This window comes from Lutra lutra, chromosome 4, assembly GCF_902655055.1.
Source record: "Lutra lutra chromosome 4, mLutLut1.2, whole genome shotgun sequence".
Lineage (NCBI taxonomy): Eukaryota > Metazoa > Chordata > Mammalia > Carnivora > Mustelidae > Lutra > Lutra lutra.
This window is the reverse complement of record NC_062281.1, coordinates 105,694,678-105,711,253: the sequence shown is the minus strand read 5'-3', so window position 1 is coordinate 105,711,253 and position 16,576 is coordinate 105,694,678. Positions and strand designations below refer to the sequence as shown.

The following is a 16,576-nucleotide window of genomic DNA, read 5'->3' as shown; positions in this document are numbered from 1 at the left end:
CCCCACTCACTCCCCTCTGGCAACCACGGTTTGTCCTCTGTATTTGAGTGTGGCTTTTGTTTGTTATTTTTCCTTTGTTCATCTGTTTCTTAAATTCCATATAGGTGTGAAATCATATGGTATCTGTCTTGGTCTAACCTATCTCAATTAGCATTATACCCTCCAGGTTCGTCCATGTCGTTGCAAACAGCAAGATTTCATTCTTTTTTATGGCTGAGTAATATTCCATTATATATATTATATATATATAAAATTTATATTCCATCATAGATAGATAGATAGATAGATACATAACATCTTTATTCATAGATCAGTGGATGTCCTCGTTGCTTCCATAGCTTGGCTATTATAAATAATGGTGCAGTAAACATAGGAGAGCATATATCTTTTTGAATTAGTGTCTTCACTGTTTTTTTTTTTTTTTTTTTTTTTTGCTTGGGGGAGGTGGGTAAATACCCAGTGGTAGAATTACTGGATGGTACGATAATTGTAATTTTAATTTTTTTGAGGAAACTCCAAACAGCTTTTCACATTGGCTACATTAATTTGCATACCTACCAACAATGAGGGTTCCTTTTTCTCCACATCCTCATTAACACTTGTTATTTCTTGTGTTTTTGATTTTAGCCATTCTGACAGGTGTAAAGTGATATGTCATTTTGGTTTTAATTTGCATTTTCCTGATGATTAGTGATGTTGAGCATCTTTTCATGTGTCTGATGGCCATCTGTATATCTTGCTTGGAAAAATGTCTATTCAGTTCCTCTGCCCATTTTTTTTTTTTTTTTGGTGTTGAGTTGTGTAAGTTCTTTAGCTATTTTATATTAACCCCTTATTGGATATATCATTTGTAAATATATTCTCGGATTCAATAGGTAGCCTTTTTGTTTTGTTGATGGTTTCCTTTGCTGTGCAAAAGCTTTTTATTTTAGTGTAATCCCAATCCTTCAATTTTTCTTTTGTTTCACTTGCCTGAGGAGACATACCTAGAAAAATGTTTCTGTGGACAATGTCAAAGAAACCACTACCTGTTTTATTCTACGATGTTATTGGTTTCAGGCCTCACATTTAGGTCTTTAGTGCATTATCAGTTTATTTTTGTGTATATAAGAAAGTATGTTTAGTTTCTCATTCTTTTGCATATAGCTGTCCAGTTTTCCCAGTCACATTTGACACTGTCTTTTTTCCATTGTATACTCTTGCTTCCTTTTTCGTAGATTAATTGGCTATATAAGTGTGGGTTTATTTCTGGATTATCTGTTCTGTTCCACAGATCTATGTGTCTGTTTTTGTGCCATTACATTAGTGTTGTGATTACTACAGATTCGTAGTGTATGTTGATATCTGGGATTGTGATATCTCTAGCTTTGTTCTTTCCCAATATTGCTTTGGCTATTATGGTCTTTTGTGGTACCATATAAATTTTAGGATTATTTGTTCTAGTTCTATGAAAAATGTTGTTGTTATGTTTATAGGGATCACATTAAGTCTGTAGATTGCTTTAGGTAGCATGGGCATTTTAATAATATTTATTCTCCCATCCATGAGTATGGAATATATTTACATTTGTTTGTGTCATCTACAGTTTATTTCATCAGTGTTTCATAGTTCTCAGAATACAGTTCTTTTTCACCTTTTTGGTTAAGTTTCTTCCTAGGATTTATTCTTTTAGGTGTAATTGCAAATGGGATTGTTTTCTTAATTTCTTTTTCTGCTTCTTCATTTAAAAATGGAACAGATTTCTCTGTATTAATTTTGATCCTGCAACTTTACTGACTTCTTTTATCGGTTATAGCATTTTGGTGGAGTCTTTTGGGTTTTCTACATAGATTATCATGTCATCTGCAAATAGTGGAAGTTTTATTTCTTTCTAAACAATTTGGATGTCTTTGACTTTTTTTTACTTATCTGATTGCTGTGGTTAGGACTTGCAATACTGTGGTGAATAAAAGTGGTCAGAGTGGAACTGTTACTGATTTTGGAGGAAAAACTCAGCCACAGATGTTGGCTGTGGGTTTTTCATATATGGTTTTTATCATGTTGAGGTATGTTTCCTCTAAACCTAGTTTGTTGAGAGTACTTATCATGAATGGTTGTTACATTGTGTCTAATGTTTTTTCTGCATCTATTAAGGTGATCATATGGCTTTTATCCGTATGATCATATGGTTTTTATCCTTTCTCTTGTTAATGTGATGTAGCACATTGATTGATTTGGAAGTACTGAACTATACTGTATCCCTGGAATGAATCCCATTCAATTGTGGTGAATGATTTTTTTAATGTATTGTTGGATTTGGCTTGCAAATATTTTGTTTAGGATTATTGCACCTGTGTTCATCAGTGATTTGGTCTTTATTTTTCTTTTATTTCAGTGTCTTTATCTGGTTTTGATACCAAGGTAATGACTTCATAGAATAAATTTGGAAGCTTTCCTTCCTCTTCTATTTTTTGAATAGTTGGATAAAAATAAGCATTAACTCTTAAAATGTTAGTACAATGCACCTATGAAGCCATCGGGTCTTTGTTATTTTTTTATTACCAGTTCAATTTCATTGCTAGTGCTCAATCTCTTCTATTTCTTCCTGTTTCAGTTTTGGAAGATTATATGTTTCTAGGCATTTATCCATTTCTTCTAGATTTTCCAATTTGTTGACATGCAATTTTTCATAATATTTTATTATCATTTGTATTTCTGTGGTGTCAGTTTTTATTTTTCCTCCATTTCTGATTTATTTATTTGAGTTCTCTCTATCTCTCTCTCTCTCTTTCTCTCCCTCCCCCCCCCCCCCCCCGCCTGCTTTATGGGTGTGGCTAAAGGTTTATCAATTTTTTTATCTTTTCAAAGAACCAGATTCAGGTTTCATTATTTTAGTAGTTTCTATTTCTTTTATTTCTGCTCTCATCTTTATTATTTTCTTTATTCTACTAGCTTAGGGCTTTTTTTGTTCTTCTTTTTCTAGCTCCTTTAGATGTAAGGTTAGATTGTTCATTTGATTTTTTTCTTGCTTCTTGAGAAAGGCCTGTAATGCTATAATCTTTCCTCTTAGAACAGCTTTTGCTGTGTCCTAAAGATTTTTGACCATTGTGTTTTCATTTTCATTTGTCTCCATGTATTTTTTGGGGGGGTGGGGGGAGAAAGTTTTGTTTAATGTCAATGAAGAAACAAAGTGTGTAGGTGCTCTGTGCCAGTGGTGATGAGATGCAAAAAAGGGGTGGGGTGGAGAGGAGACGAAATAATACACAGCCTTATTCTCAGTGAGCTCTAGCTCTTCATTTTAACACTTGAACCAAGGAGAGAGAGACAACCATCATTTTTCACTAAGGCTGTAGAAGAATAGAAACCCTACTCAGTTTATCAGCTCATACAGGGCAGACAGAAAAAGAGGCTATTTTAAACTGATGTAAGAGGCCACTTGTGGTCTATTGGCAGCCCCCAACCCCAGAGCCAGAATGAATGCTGAAGGTGGTCCCCAGCTGCAGTGGTGGCTGGTCCAATCTCCCTAAGTCCCTCTTGTTTTCTCAATGATAAGCTTGTCAGTCAGATACAGTTGGCTGAAGTAGACCTGTCAATGAATTATTCCAATGTCTCCTTTGACTTTGTTCACTAGGGTTAGAATTTCTATAGGATCCTTTACATTCTTAACTTCTCTGAAGCCATGTCTTATCCTCCTGACAATATAAGTTCCATAATTGTAGGTGCTGAAATGCTTGCTCTCTCTCAGCATCACCTAGTGTAGAACTAACAATTGTGTACAGTTGGAGGCTGCCATTTTGGAAAAAAATAAATAAATGGGTTCTCTTTGAGGAGGTCCAGAGTTTAACCTAATCCATAAAACTTAAGTCTCTTCAAAACCATGAAAAAATAAATAAAATGCAGTGGGGCTCAGTCTTGCCAGCAGGTGGAGCTTCAGCCTCTGTGAGCACTAGCCCTCCATGAATTGTTTTATTTCCCCTTTGATTTCTTGGTTGATCCATTCATTATTTAGTAATATGTTATTTAGTCTTCATGTATATGTATACTTTCCAGATTTTCTGCAGAGCTTCTTGAAACATGGTATGATTGTCCTTTTAATAATGTAATCCTATAAGGTGTACATTTCTCTAAGATCTTGCATGCCTGGAAGAAGGCAAGTTTATAACTGAGTGGGGACCTAATGAATGGAACAATACTGGTTTTGACAGGATTGGCCCTTGGCCAAGCTACGAGGTAGCAACACTTCCATTTGCTTTGTACTCTACACCTTGTCGTTACAACTGTTCTTCATGAGTTTCACCCTCTTAGTGTCTTAACTGGGAATTGGGAACCTCTAAGGGGGGAGGGGTCTTAATAAAAATAGTTTATGCTGCTACCCCTTCTAGAAATATCTACATTTTTATAGGCTCACACAAAGAAGTGAATGACTTTCTACTAATAAAATTTTAAATGGTGAGCTATCTATTTTAGGTCAAGGAGTACTTTCTACTCTCTCATCTTTCTGATACAATACCCAAGCCACTTTGTATTAGAGTCCAACCAGGGAAGCAGAACTATTAGGAGATATATACTTTGAAAAGTATTAAAAAGAATTGGTTTATGTGATTATGGAGGATGGCTAGGCAAGTCAGAAATTATAAGGCAGGTTGTCAGAAAGGGTAGGCTTAAACTCTCAGGCATGTTCTGAAGTTGCTCTCCTCTGTAGACACACTTTCTTCTTCTTCAGGAAATCATGGACTGTGCTCTTAAGAGTTTTTCTGTTGATTGGATTAGGCCCACCCTGACTATCTAGGATAATCTTCTTTACTTAAAAGCCAACTGATTATGGACTTTTTAATAACATCTATAAAATACCTTCATAGCAACACCTAAATTAGTGCTTGAATAACCGGTGGCTGTAGCTTAGTGAGTTGACACTTGAAAAAGACCATCACATCTGCTTTTTAAGAAAATTAAGAAAACTGTTTTCAAAGTGTTTAGCTATTTAGGTTTCTTACATAAAAATATAATTTAAGACCTAAAGGAAGTGAAGTTAAAGGGATATTAGAGCCTAAGGAAGATAAATAAATCATTTCTCTTTTTTGGGGGGAAGGGGACATGTCTGTGTCATCCTTCAAAATTCAAGTGAGTGACAAATTTCAGTACCCATGCAACATTTCATTTATCTTTATGATCATCTTGTAGATGATGATTTAATAGGATAATTTAGCAGTCTTAATGAATGACAAATCAGCTAATTATAAGAAAAAATTATTGTTACTGATGATGCTGATAAAAAAGTAATTACTTAAATGGCAGATAGAGTATCATTAAGGTTAATAACCAGATACAAACTGAACATAATTATTGATGCTGATAATCAAAACCAGTTGGAAATGAATTAATTGGATTTACCATTTGGTATTATTTATGTTTTGTTTTAAAAACAGCGATTATAGGTCATGTTTAGAAAACACATTATAATTTATCAAGTGACCTTGCTGACCCCAAAATAAAATAACAGGCAACTGTTTTTCACATTATAAACTATATCTAGGCTCTCAGTTCCCATTTCTTCTTTATTGGAACTTTTTAATAAGAGTAGACAATTAATAATCGAGCCATTAATACTTGTTGCACCATACGAATATTGAGTGTCCTAACCCACATTTTAAAAAGGCAAAATTTCATTATGTTGAACTGTAGCCCTTAGTATGTGAATAAAATCAGACTGACTGGTCTTATTTTGTCAGTTCAAAACCAGATACATTTTTAAGCATGACATGTCTGTATTTTCAAATCAATGCCATACTCTGTGCCCTTTTTAATATTTAAAAATATAAATGGCTGAGTTATTGATGTTTGAAAATGCTCAGCAAATATTTAATTTTTTTTTCTCATTACGTACACGTTTAACTACAACACTTCCTAATTTTCTCTATCCATTCTGTACCAGCTCTGAGTTTTGGACTTAGATTCCTTCTATTGCCTAGCAAACATCCCTTTTTCCTCCCCAATGGCCTTTCACAGTCTTCTCAAAACCTTTGGCAGAAAGCACGGAAAGGAGGTTTAAGATTTGGGATTAAGGTGTTTCTTCCCTCACTCCTCTGGCTGCCTCAAAGACACTGGGTTGTTTTGGAGTCTCCGTAGCTTGCATTAGTCTGCTGTTGTGTGCCCCAGCAGGGGCTCAGAGGCTCTCTGGCTGTTCTTTGCCAAGCTTCTGTGGGGCTGTGGGACTGCTGTAGTTCTCAGCATTCGTCACAACACACCTGCTGCATCGATCACTTTAAACTCCATTTCCCCACCCTTCATAGACATAAGTAACCACCCATCTTCTGAAGACCCACAGTACTTCCAGAGCCTCTGAAGTGACAATGATTAACTTTGTCAGAGTCAGTATGGCGCCCAAGGCAGACTGTATGCCTCACTGATTTTTCTAGTCTCACATTCGCATAGGGACATGGAAATACTTTCATCAACAGCCTGGATTTTTCTAGAGTGGGGAAGGGAAGGGAGATGGTGGATGAGAGATCCAGGAGTTTTTAGAACCAGATTTTAACTTACTCTCCAGCCTCTTGGTTTTCTTCCTTTACCAACCTGACAATCTAGTATATATACTATCTGTGTTAGCTGTTACATGCTCTTCAGGTAACCGCCTGACTATACAGCAAGTACTTCGCTTGTTGCTTGTTTAATCCTCAAACGATTATGAGGTAGGTATTATTGTCTTTATTTTAGTCTTGAGAACACTGTCTCCAAGAAGTCAAATAGTTTTGTCTGTCATCACTAAGCTAGTAAGGACTGAGGTGGGATTCATCCCTAATTTTAAACCTATTCTCTGCCAAGAGAATTCTTGGTGACTTTGCAATAGTATATTAAAAGGTAACTTCTAATGAGTGCCTATTACGTATGAGGCACTATTATAAAAACTTATAAATGTGTTAACTCATAACAACTCCAATAATTAGGTAATTTGATTGCCCCATTTTTTAAACGAGGGGGGTGGAGCACAGAGAAGTTATGTCATTGCCCAATGCCACACAATTAGCAAAAATCTTGGCAGTTGATTTTAACTTCTTATGTTTAACTTGTATGCTATGTTATAATTCATGAAGTCAAAATTCCAGAATCCAAAACTTAAAAATTATCTTAACTATACTGTCTCTGGAGAAGAAAAGTGACCAGTCATTTGGTTCAGCCATTCTTGGAATGTGGCAACCATTGGGAATGGAATTTTTGTGAAATCCATTTGATTAAGGGTTTGCCTTAAATTATAGACTGCTTTTTCCATATCCTCTCACTGAGGACTCTCATGAACATAAATTCATTAATAGATACTTGAAAAATACAAAAAGAAAAAAACACCCTAGCATTTTAAAAAGCAATAGGTACTTGATAGAATGTTTATGGTATGTGAAAATAATTTTTCTTGGAAATTCTAAAGTAGAGAACTTGGTAGTATCCTTCTGCAATCTATATGAATCAACTTGACTTTTGAGAACAGCTGACTTTCTAGAGAAATCACCTCATTCAGAAGAGAAGACTTTTCTGTTTTCAGGTTGGTATGAGATTGGTATAGGAGAGCTCAGTAATATATTAACTGGTCCACAAGAACATCATAATGGCTCTGTAGTAAGAATTGAAATTATACTTCACTTCTAAGCCATTATATGATATTTATCAAAGAATAAAAGTAGCAGTGCTTTAAAGATTTACTGAGATATATCCAGCCAGGATGCATTTTTTTTTTCAGAGCACCTTAAAAATCTCCTTATAATTCACTATTCTAGAAGTCTTTTCCATTTCCTATTGTTCCTTTTCCCCCTTTATGCTTTTTAATTTTTTTTTTAATTTCTAGGGTTGGATACATTATAGTCTAGAATACAGAAAGACTTTAAATTCTTTAGAAATACCAATTTCAAAGCCTTAGTTGAAAGGGATTGGTGTTTCTCTTTTTCAGTAATAGATAAATTAAATACCCCATACTTCTGTTTGTTTGTGTTTGTCTGTTTGTTGTTTAAGGCAGGAAAGAAGTAAATAATTGGGCCAATGTTTCTTTGACAATGAAATATGACCTGCAACATTTTGCTTTCCCTGAAAAATTATATGCCAAACCCAGCATCTTTCAATAATGTCCCAACAAACCTGTTACTTTGGGAGTAAAGGTTTATAGCCCTCTGGATCTAGGAAGACCATACCTATATGGTAAAAGTAGTGTGAGATGTTTAAGAAGTTCTTATTTAAAGCAATGAAATAAAATGAGAAAATAATCATAGCTCTATATTTTTGCCCCCATTCTAAGACAGATAAGCAAATATCAGGCATCAAAAGACTTCATTGTCACATGGAGTGTTTATTCTTAGTCCTGTAAGAGAGATTTGAGTTTTAGAATTCATTTCTGTAGAATTTAAATCTCATTCTAATTCCTTCAGAATTTTCTGATCTTGATGAATCAGTGCATTACATTAGTCAATACTACTATTGGGAGAAGAAAATTGAGTCCTGTTCAGGATTAATGTGTCCTTAAAAAGTAGTATCTAACTGCAGAAAGATAGGTTACGATTGTTTTTATTTGATCTTGAGATTTCAGTCTTCTAAACAAACAAATTTTAATCCAATCACTACAATACAGTAATATTTGAAGAGTATCTGCATGTAAATCATCTCTATCTACTTAATGATGGCATTTATTGAGAGTTTTATGCTACATTTTCTGTTCTTTATAATGACCCTGTGATATACCTATCATTGTCCTCAATTTGTAAATGAATAAAAGGATCAGGGACACCTGGGTGGCTCAGTCATTAAACGTCTGCCTTTGGCTCAGGTCATGATCCCAGGATCCTGCTCAGCAGGAACCCTTCTTCTCCCTCTCCCTCTCCCACTCCCCCTGCTTGTGTTCCCTCTCTCGCTATCTCTCTCTGTCAAATAAATAAATAAAATCTTTTTTAAAAGGGGGGGGAGGGTCAAAGAGGTTCAGTAACTTGTCCAGGGACACATTGCTGATGTTTGAGTTGAATTTCCTGAATTTCCACTGTGGAATCCAGAGGTTGGTTGGATGTTTGCCCTTTAGTTTATTGCGCTAAAATACACATCTCTTCTTGCTTATTTTCTTAATTCTTTGCTCTCTCACTCCCTCCTTCTTCTCTGACCCTTCTTAGAAGGACTTTTGTTCTTCTGTAGAAACTATAGTAAGCTATAGTCTACTTTTATTGCTAAAGCTTTCCGTGACCAACCCCTACTCGCATGCTTACGAGACTGATTTTTATGGCCTTCCAAAGGGCTCCCAAAACATCTTGTCTATGCCTGCGATAGCATTTACTACACTGTACTATGATCTCCTGTTTGTTTGTGTAGTCACCAATTAGAGTAAGGACCTCACTCTTTGCTGGGGTGTTTTTAAGAAATGCCAATGTTTGAATTGTACCGAAGTTATTAAACTTGAAAGCTTGGGCTTTCACTGCCAATAGTTAATGGCTGACTGTGACTCAAAGCCAAATATATGATTCCAAATGCTGTTTTCTTAACCATTATACTCTATTGCTTTACAGATATTCTTGAAAATATAAATATTAAAAACCAATCATTTAAATGTACTTGCATATTCTGTTTTGTAACAAGATTCTTTTATTTTTATTTTATATTTAATATTTCTAATAATTAAAGACTTGTATGGTGTAGGTGAAATGGAAGTAAATTTGAGCTTGTTTCACTTGAAGTGACTGTGTTTCACAGGCTTAGGAAATGATGGGATGCTTTCACAAAATAAAAAGCACTTGAAAAATATATTAAACAAATTAAAAGGATATTTAAGAAAAAGAAATGTCAGTGTTTGGGTCCTATCTTTGGAGATGAAGTTCACAGATTGTTTAATTGTCCAAGTAATTTTAATGCAAATTCCGAGTCAAGAATGAAATACAAACCTATACATTTCTTCAAGTGCAAGGATAATTCAGCCATATTCATAGAATTTAGTACCATCCCTGATATATAATAGATAATAAATAGTGGGTGCTTGAATGAATGAATAAATGAATGAACTTCAAAATGTTGACCTGTATTTTTGCAATGTAAATATTTTATTTATTTACTTGATTAATGTATGTTTGATGAATGCATAAATGCTGGATACTGGGATACTGTTAAGTACACAAGAGCACTTACAATGCTAGCTTCAGATTCAGCTAGGGCTTTCTGAATTTCGCAACTAAGTTGTACTTGCCCAGCAGACCTCAATACAGTAGTTCTTCTAGGATGCTTCATAAAAACTCCAAGCTCAAGAAGAAGCAGTTTATTGAGATGAATGAAGTCCAACCACACTGCAAGCAGGATATGAGATTTCTTTTCAAGTCTATCCTGGGGGTTTGAAGGACCTCTACCTACTGGTATGTTCTATCCTGCTCAGTCTGTATTAGAAAGCAAGAGGCATTGTAGAATTCAACAACCTATGAAGGGATCCTGGCTCTAGCACTCACCAGGCTACTGCTTTGGGCAACTTAATAGGAGAAACTGATTATTACCCTAGGTAGCCATCAGGATATTCCTAGATTCTTAGAGCCATAAGAACATTAAGTGGGGTTTTCAGAACTGTAATATATCCTGTAGGTCTCACTTCAGTGGCAATCAATGCTCAGAGTCCCCTTTTCAAAGCACTGGAAAACATGCTGGTATAATTAATGTCACTGATGTATTGTTTTTCCCTTTTCTTTCTGTGTTTTTTTTTTTTTTCCCGTTAGAGAGTTAGGCAAGTTACAAGACAGATGTCTTCTATGAAAAACTATTACGTAAGTTGAAACGAAACGCCAGTCTCTAATTATAGTGAGGTATTGGGGGACAATGAGTAAATTTGCTTGAATGAGATCAATCATAGAAATTCTCTAGGGCACCATATTTCAACTTGGCATGCAAATTCCAAACTGATTTACAATATGCATTGTGAGAACCACAAGAAGTTCTAAGGCCAGTGTTGGAAAGATTCATAACTTTGTCAGTTGGTTATGTTCTGCATAGGATCATAAGTAATTTTAGTGTTGACAAATACAGATTCTTGCGGGGGGCGGTTTGAAATTAAATTTAGCAATTCAGTACAAATCAATAGCTACTTATTGAGGACCCTCCATTTTCAAGGCCAGGCACTGAGAGGGAAAGGAAGTTGAGTAAGATGAGGTTCCTACCCTCAAAGAACTTTCTGTGGCATGGGAAAGCTGCAGCTTTTGATTATAAAGTCTTGTTGCAAAGAAAGTAATGGTTTATAGAGTAACAAGATGGTAGGGGAGATTGATTTAGAGAAAGTCAAATGGTTGCCCATTTCCTATGGTTACCCTTTTTTCCCCATTCAGCTGCACTCAGCAACTCATTTGTTAAGGGAGATAATGGAGTCCCTCCTTATTTGTGGAGGTTATGTTCCAAGACATGAGTGGATACCTAAAACCGCAGATAGTACTGAACCCAGTGTTTTTTCCTAAACATATATACCTATGGTAAAGTTTAATTTATAAATTAGTCACAGTAAGAGATTAATAATAACTCATAATAAAATGGAACAGTTACAATAATATACCATAGTAAAAATTATATGAATGTGTTCTCTCTTTCTCTCAAAATGTCTTATTATATTATACTTACCCTTCTTCTTGTGATGATGTGAGATGACAAAATGCCTATGTGATGAGCTGGAGTGAGGGGAATGATGTAGGCATTGTGACACAGTGTTAGGCAACTATGGACCTTCTGATGATACATCAGACGGAAGATGTCATCTGCCTCTAAGCTGTGGTTGGCCAAGGATAACCAAAACCTCAGAAAGCAAAACCACAGATAAGGGGCTCTACTGTATACATTATTTGTTTCTGAAATCAAAGTAATAATCACTAGGAGTTTTCACAGACATGAAAACTATACCTTTACTCTAGGGACGCCTGGGTGCTCAGTCAGTTAAGCATCTACCTTTGGCTCAGGTTATGATCCCAGGGTCATGGGATCAAGCCCTGAGTCAGGCTCCCTGCTCAGTGGGGGGTCTGCTTCTCCTCTCTCTCTCTGCTGCCCCTCCTGCTTGTGCTCTCTTCCTCCCTCTCTGTCAAATAAATAAATAAAAACCTTTAAAAAAAAATCGCTAGGTGTTTTCATAGACATGAAAAATTATACATTTACCCTAAATATCTGAACCCAGGATGCTTTGGAGAAAGAATTTCACTGAATTAACTCTTATAAATAACTCAGCTTCGTTGATTCTTAACTAAGGAATTTAAGAGTTGCCTATACTCATTTGTTAGCAAAGTGCAAATCTTAACATCACCATTAGGTGCATTAGTTGACAGGAATGAACTGCATTACTCTTACAGTAAAGCTCAAGGATGGTGCTGGTGCTTATCTGAATGGGAGTATACTGAAAATTTGCAGGTTAAATACAGTGCAGTACTACATTAGGGAATTCATTAAAATGGATAAACAGAATATAATTGTTCATAATCTATATTTGCAAAGGTTTCTAAGTTTCATATGCCACACCCAGGTTGCCACAAATGCCTTTTGTTCCTGTTTCTTCCATTCAGTTCTTATTGCAATTTGCCTAGTTTGGTTCCTTTTTACCTCTCATTTGAACAAGTGTACAAACTCTATGGCAGTTTCTCAGCCTTGGAGCAATTGGCATGTGGACCTGGATAATTCCTTGTAGATGATTGTCATATACACTGTGGGCTGTTGAGAAGCATCCCTGGCCTCTAACCACTGGAAACCAGTCACACACACACCCCATTGTGACAAACAAAGTGTCTCCAGGCATTGCAAAATGTCCCCCTGGGGAGCAAAATTGCCCCAGTGGAAAACCATTCATCTAAGGCAATTTTCTAAATATTCTTCCTCTATCTCACCTCTGTTCATGATAGCTGCCATTTTAATAGTTCTAATCCTTGCTTTCATTATGTTACAGTGACTTTTTGCCCTAGTATTCAGGCCTTTATTGCTCTTATCCCATCTTTTTAAAGTTTCATTTTCAGCAGAACACTACATGCACCTGTTAACAAGTAAGAGAGTTACAGAACCATGAAAAGCAATCTCCTGTTCCATTCCTCTCTTCTGTCATGTCTAAGGCAACTTTGAAAAGACTGTTTCTGATTTACTTGTAGCAGTTTTTCTCCAAAGTTCTAGGTATAGTTATACTTCTGTTTATTTGATTTATCAATTTTAGGCAATATCTGTTGGCTCTTTGTTTTAAAGATGGGGTTGTGTAGCTCAGGTATGTAATTTGCCTTTTCCCCTCTCTTCTTTCCATTTTTCATCATGTGATTGTTTGTAGTCATACATGGTAATCTTGAAAAAATAATAAATTATCAGTCAACCAACTTTCAAGGCCACAATGTTGCACCCTCAAGCTGAGTAGGATAGAGACCCAGTTGATATTTCTCAACCCACCCATTGAATAAGATGAGATCTTTACTGCTTTTACTTTTTCTTCCTCTTTTCTGTATCCCACCTTCTGTTAGCTATGGTTTTATTTACATTATCATTTACACTGTCGACATTTGCATTCTGTCTTGCAAATACAACAAAGTCTTCTATGCTATATTCTTAGGTTGACTCTTTAAGTTAAAAAACCAATAAACTGAATTTACATTATTATGACTATGCAAACATTTCTCACTGCTAGGTCAAGTACAGAGCTATAATTTTAATTTCTTCTCCATTGGGCCAAAGGCATAATCCTTGAATCACTTGAAGGACAGAGATCAGTATTAGTGTCACATAACTTCTTTCTTCAACTGTTGTCAGCTCTGAAAAATCATGGTATATTTTACATTGATTCATAAATAGCCCATATTTTTCTTGTGAGGTTTTTTTTTTAGTCTAATTAACATCCATCAACATACATAGTTACAATTTTTTCTTATGATAAATACTTTTTTAAATTTTTTAAGTTATTATTTTAATTCCAGTTAGTTAACATACACTACTATATTAGTTTCAGGTGTACAATATAGTGATTCAACACTTCCATATATCACCCAGTGCTCATCACAGCAGGTACACTCCTTATCCCCATCACCTATTTCACCCATCCCCCCGGCCACACACCCCCCAACCCCCCGACCCTGGTAACCATCAGTTTGTTCTCTGTAATTAAGAGCCTGTTTATTTCTTGTGATTAAAGTTTAAGATCTACTTTTTTGGCAAATTCTGAAGGTATAATAATACAGTATTATTAACTATAGTTACCATGCTGTGCATTAGCTCTTGTGAGCTTTTATTTGCTTTGTTTCCTGCATTATTTGTCTATTTCTCTTCATCATATCCTCACATTTACCATGCTGATTGATCACTTTTCCCACATGCCCAACTCCACACTTAGGGGTTCTTTTCATTATTTTCATAAAGTGGACCTACAGTTTCCTGAATCCCATGTCTTTGTAATTTTTGCTTTATCTTCATTTTGCTTGACTATAAGCTCAGGCAACTAACACATAAAAAGTGTATTGTGCAATTAAAAATTTCCCTCTTCTACCTCACTGTGATTGATAGGTTGGGCATAAAATTCTAAATTAAAAGCATTCTTGTTTATAATTCTAAAGGTACAGTTAGACATAGGGCTCCTAAAAGGGATACATTTTTTCTTTTCTTGACATATTTTTTTCTCCCTTATATTTGGTGGCACTAAGTTAGGCCATGGTAACATGGAATACTAAAATTTCAGTAGATTGTCACATGTTAGCTGTGGGTATCTCTATCTGGGCCTCATTTGTCTTCTAAGTATGGGATCTAGACTAAAATAGTAGTCCATACCAGAGAATGCTCAACTCTTGACAAGTGAAAGAACTATGATTGAACCAAATGTTGACACTTGAAGCTCCTGCTTATGTTATTTCCATTCCATTCAAACCAGTCACATATCCAAGCCTGACACCAGTGGAGCAGGAATCATTCCTTCCAGTAGTCTTCCTCCTTTAGCATCCCACCCCCATCCCATAGGAAGGAGCCTCAGGGAAGGGCCCAGAGAGATGGGCCATATAGAGAAGGACAATGAATAAGTAGGAACAATAATATAATATACCACATTTTAGAATTTTAGAACTTTCTCTTTATTCTTAGAGTTCTGAATTTTTTTTATTATGTATTGGTATGGTTATTTTATTCAGGCCTAGATGGTATGCTGGGAACTTGGTGGATCCAAAGACTCATATCCTTCTTGTGGAAAAGTTTCCGCAATTATTTCTTTAACAAATTCTCCTTCCTGTTCTTCACTCATTCTTTCTAGAAGTTGAACCATCTGAATTGCTTATATATGGTATCTTTATATCTCTTTTATTTTTATACATTTATTCCATTATTTTATCTTTTTGTTCTGTGACATTTTTCAAGGCATTTATTTCCAATCAATTTTTAAATTATTTGACAATAACTGTTGTTTCAATTTTTATTTTCCCAAAATATTTTGTTCTTGTTTTACAAATATAAAATGTTCTTGACTCTCTGAGTAGATGAATCTGATAATTTTAATGTCCTTTTCTATTTCCTGAATTATTTCCATTTCTCTGTGTGTACTCTCTGAATCTCTTTTCAAGAATTTCTGACTAGAAGCACTGTGAGGGAATAAGCCTAGTTTGGCTTTAGAAAATAGCATGTCTGGTGATGACTGTCTGATGCGCAAGAATACCAAGGCTCCACTATGAGACTGCAGTATCCACACAAGAGCCTTACCTTTGCCCAGCAATTAACTCAAGGTTTTTTTTTACTCTTACTAGCTACACTCCAGCGAGTGCCATGTATTTTCCTTTCCAAAGACATGAACATGGGTTGATACCCACCATTGGGAACAAGATAGAAAATGCAATAAACTATAACATTTATCTATAACATTGTGAATTTCACAGAACTTGTATTTTATACTTGTATGGAAGACTCAATCAACACTTTGACTTAGTAAGCATAATAATTAAGCTGGTCTGCTTCTCTGTGCTCTTTCCCAGTGTCAATGTGAATGCTAGTTGATTTGTTGGAGGGCCCTGGAGCACAAGCTTTCACACTTTTTTTCATCTAAAATTAATGGTAATGCATTTTATATTAAGACCTGGTAAATACATATAAGCATAAATATGCATTTAACAGAAATAAAAATTCACAAAATGCCATACTATATACAAACCAATTTTATATCTTCCTTTCTATATCAGATATTAAAATTCTGATCAAGACTTACTAAATGTGTTTTATGAGTCACTAACAACTTTACACTATATGAAACAGTACTACAGAAATTCTATGAAGTAAATAAAAACATTCTCTGGATTTTCAAATAAATGTCACAATTTCCCTACTCCAAAGATATTTCCTTTATTTTTTAACAGTATTTTAAAACTCGGAGTCTTATTTTGTGTGTTTAACATGACAATTCTCAGGAAACTTTGTTATCTGGGTATTTCCTCCAAAATCCAAACTTAGAGGAAAACTTACCAAACTAAAATGCAGAAGTGACCCAATGATTGCATAGTATAATAATGAATATTTGTGCTCATTGTCTTAACTGGGATATTATGTTGTCAGGATTGCTTGTTTTGGGGGACATGCATTTACAACATAGGTCAAACAATTTTCAAGAAAAATATTTAGGCATTGTTGCTTGATTTTTGGT

The 16,576-nt window shown here is 35.2% G+C and overlaps 1 protein-coding gene and 1 pseudogene across 7 annotated transcripts in view; one reads left to right on the top strand and one right to left on the bottom strand.

Moving 5' to 3' along the window:
- NTNG1 (netrin G1) overlaps window positions 1–16,576 on the top strand; it is a 344,911-nt gene that overhangs the window by 28,809 nt on the left and 299,526 nt on the right. The window lies entirely within an intron of this gene.
- Window positions 3,503–3,772, bottom strand: LOC125099092 (LYR motif-containing protein 4-like; annotated as a pseudogene).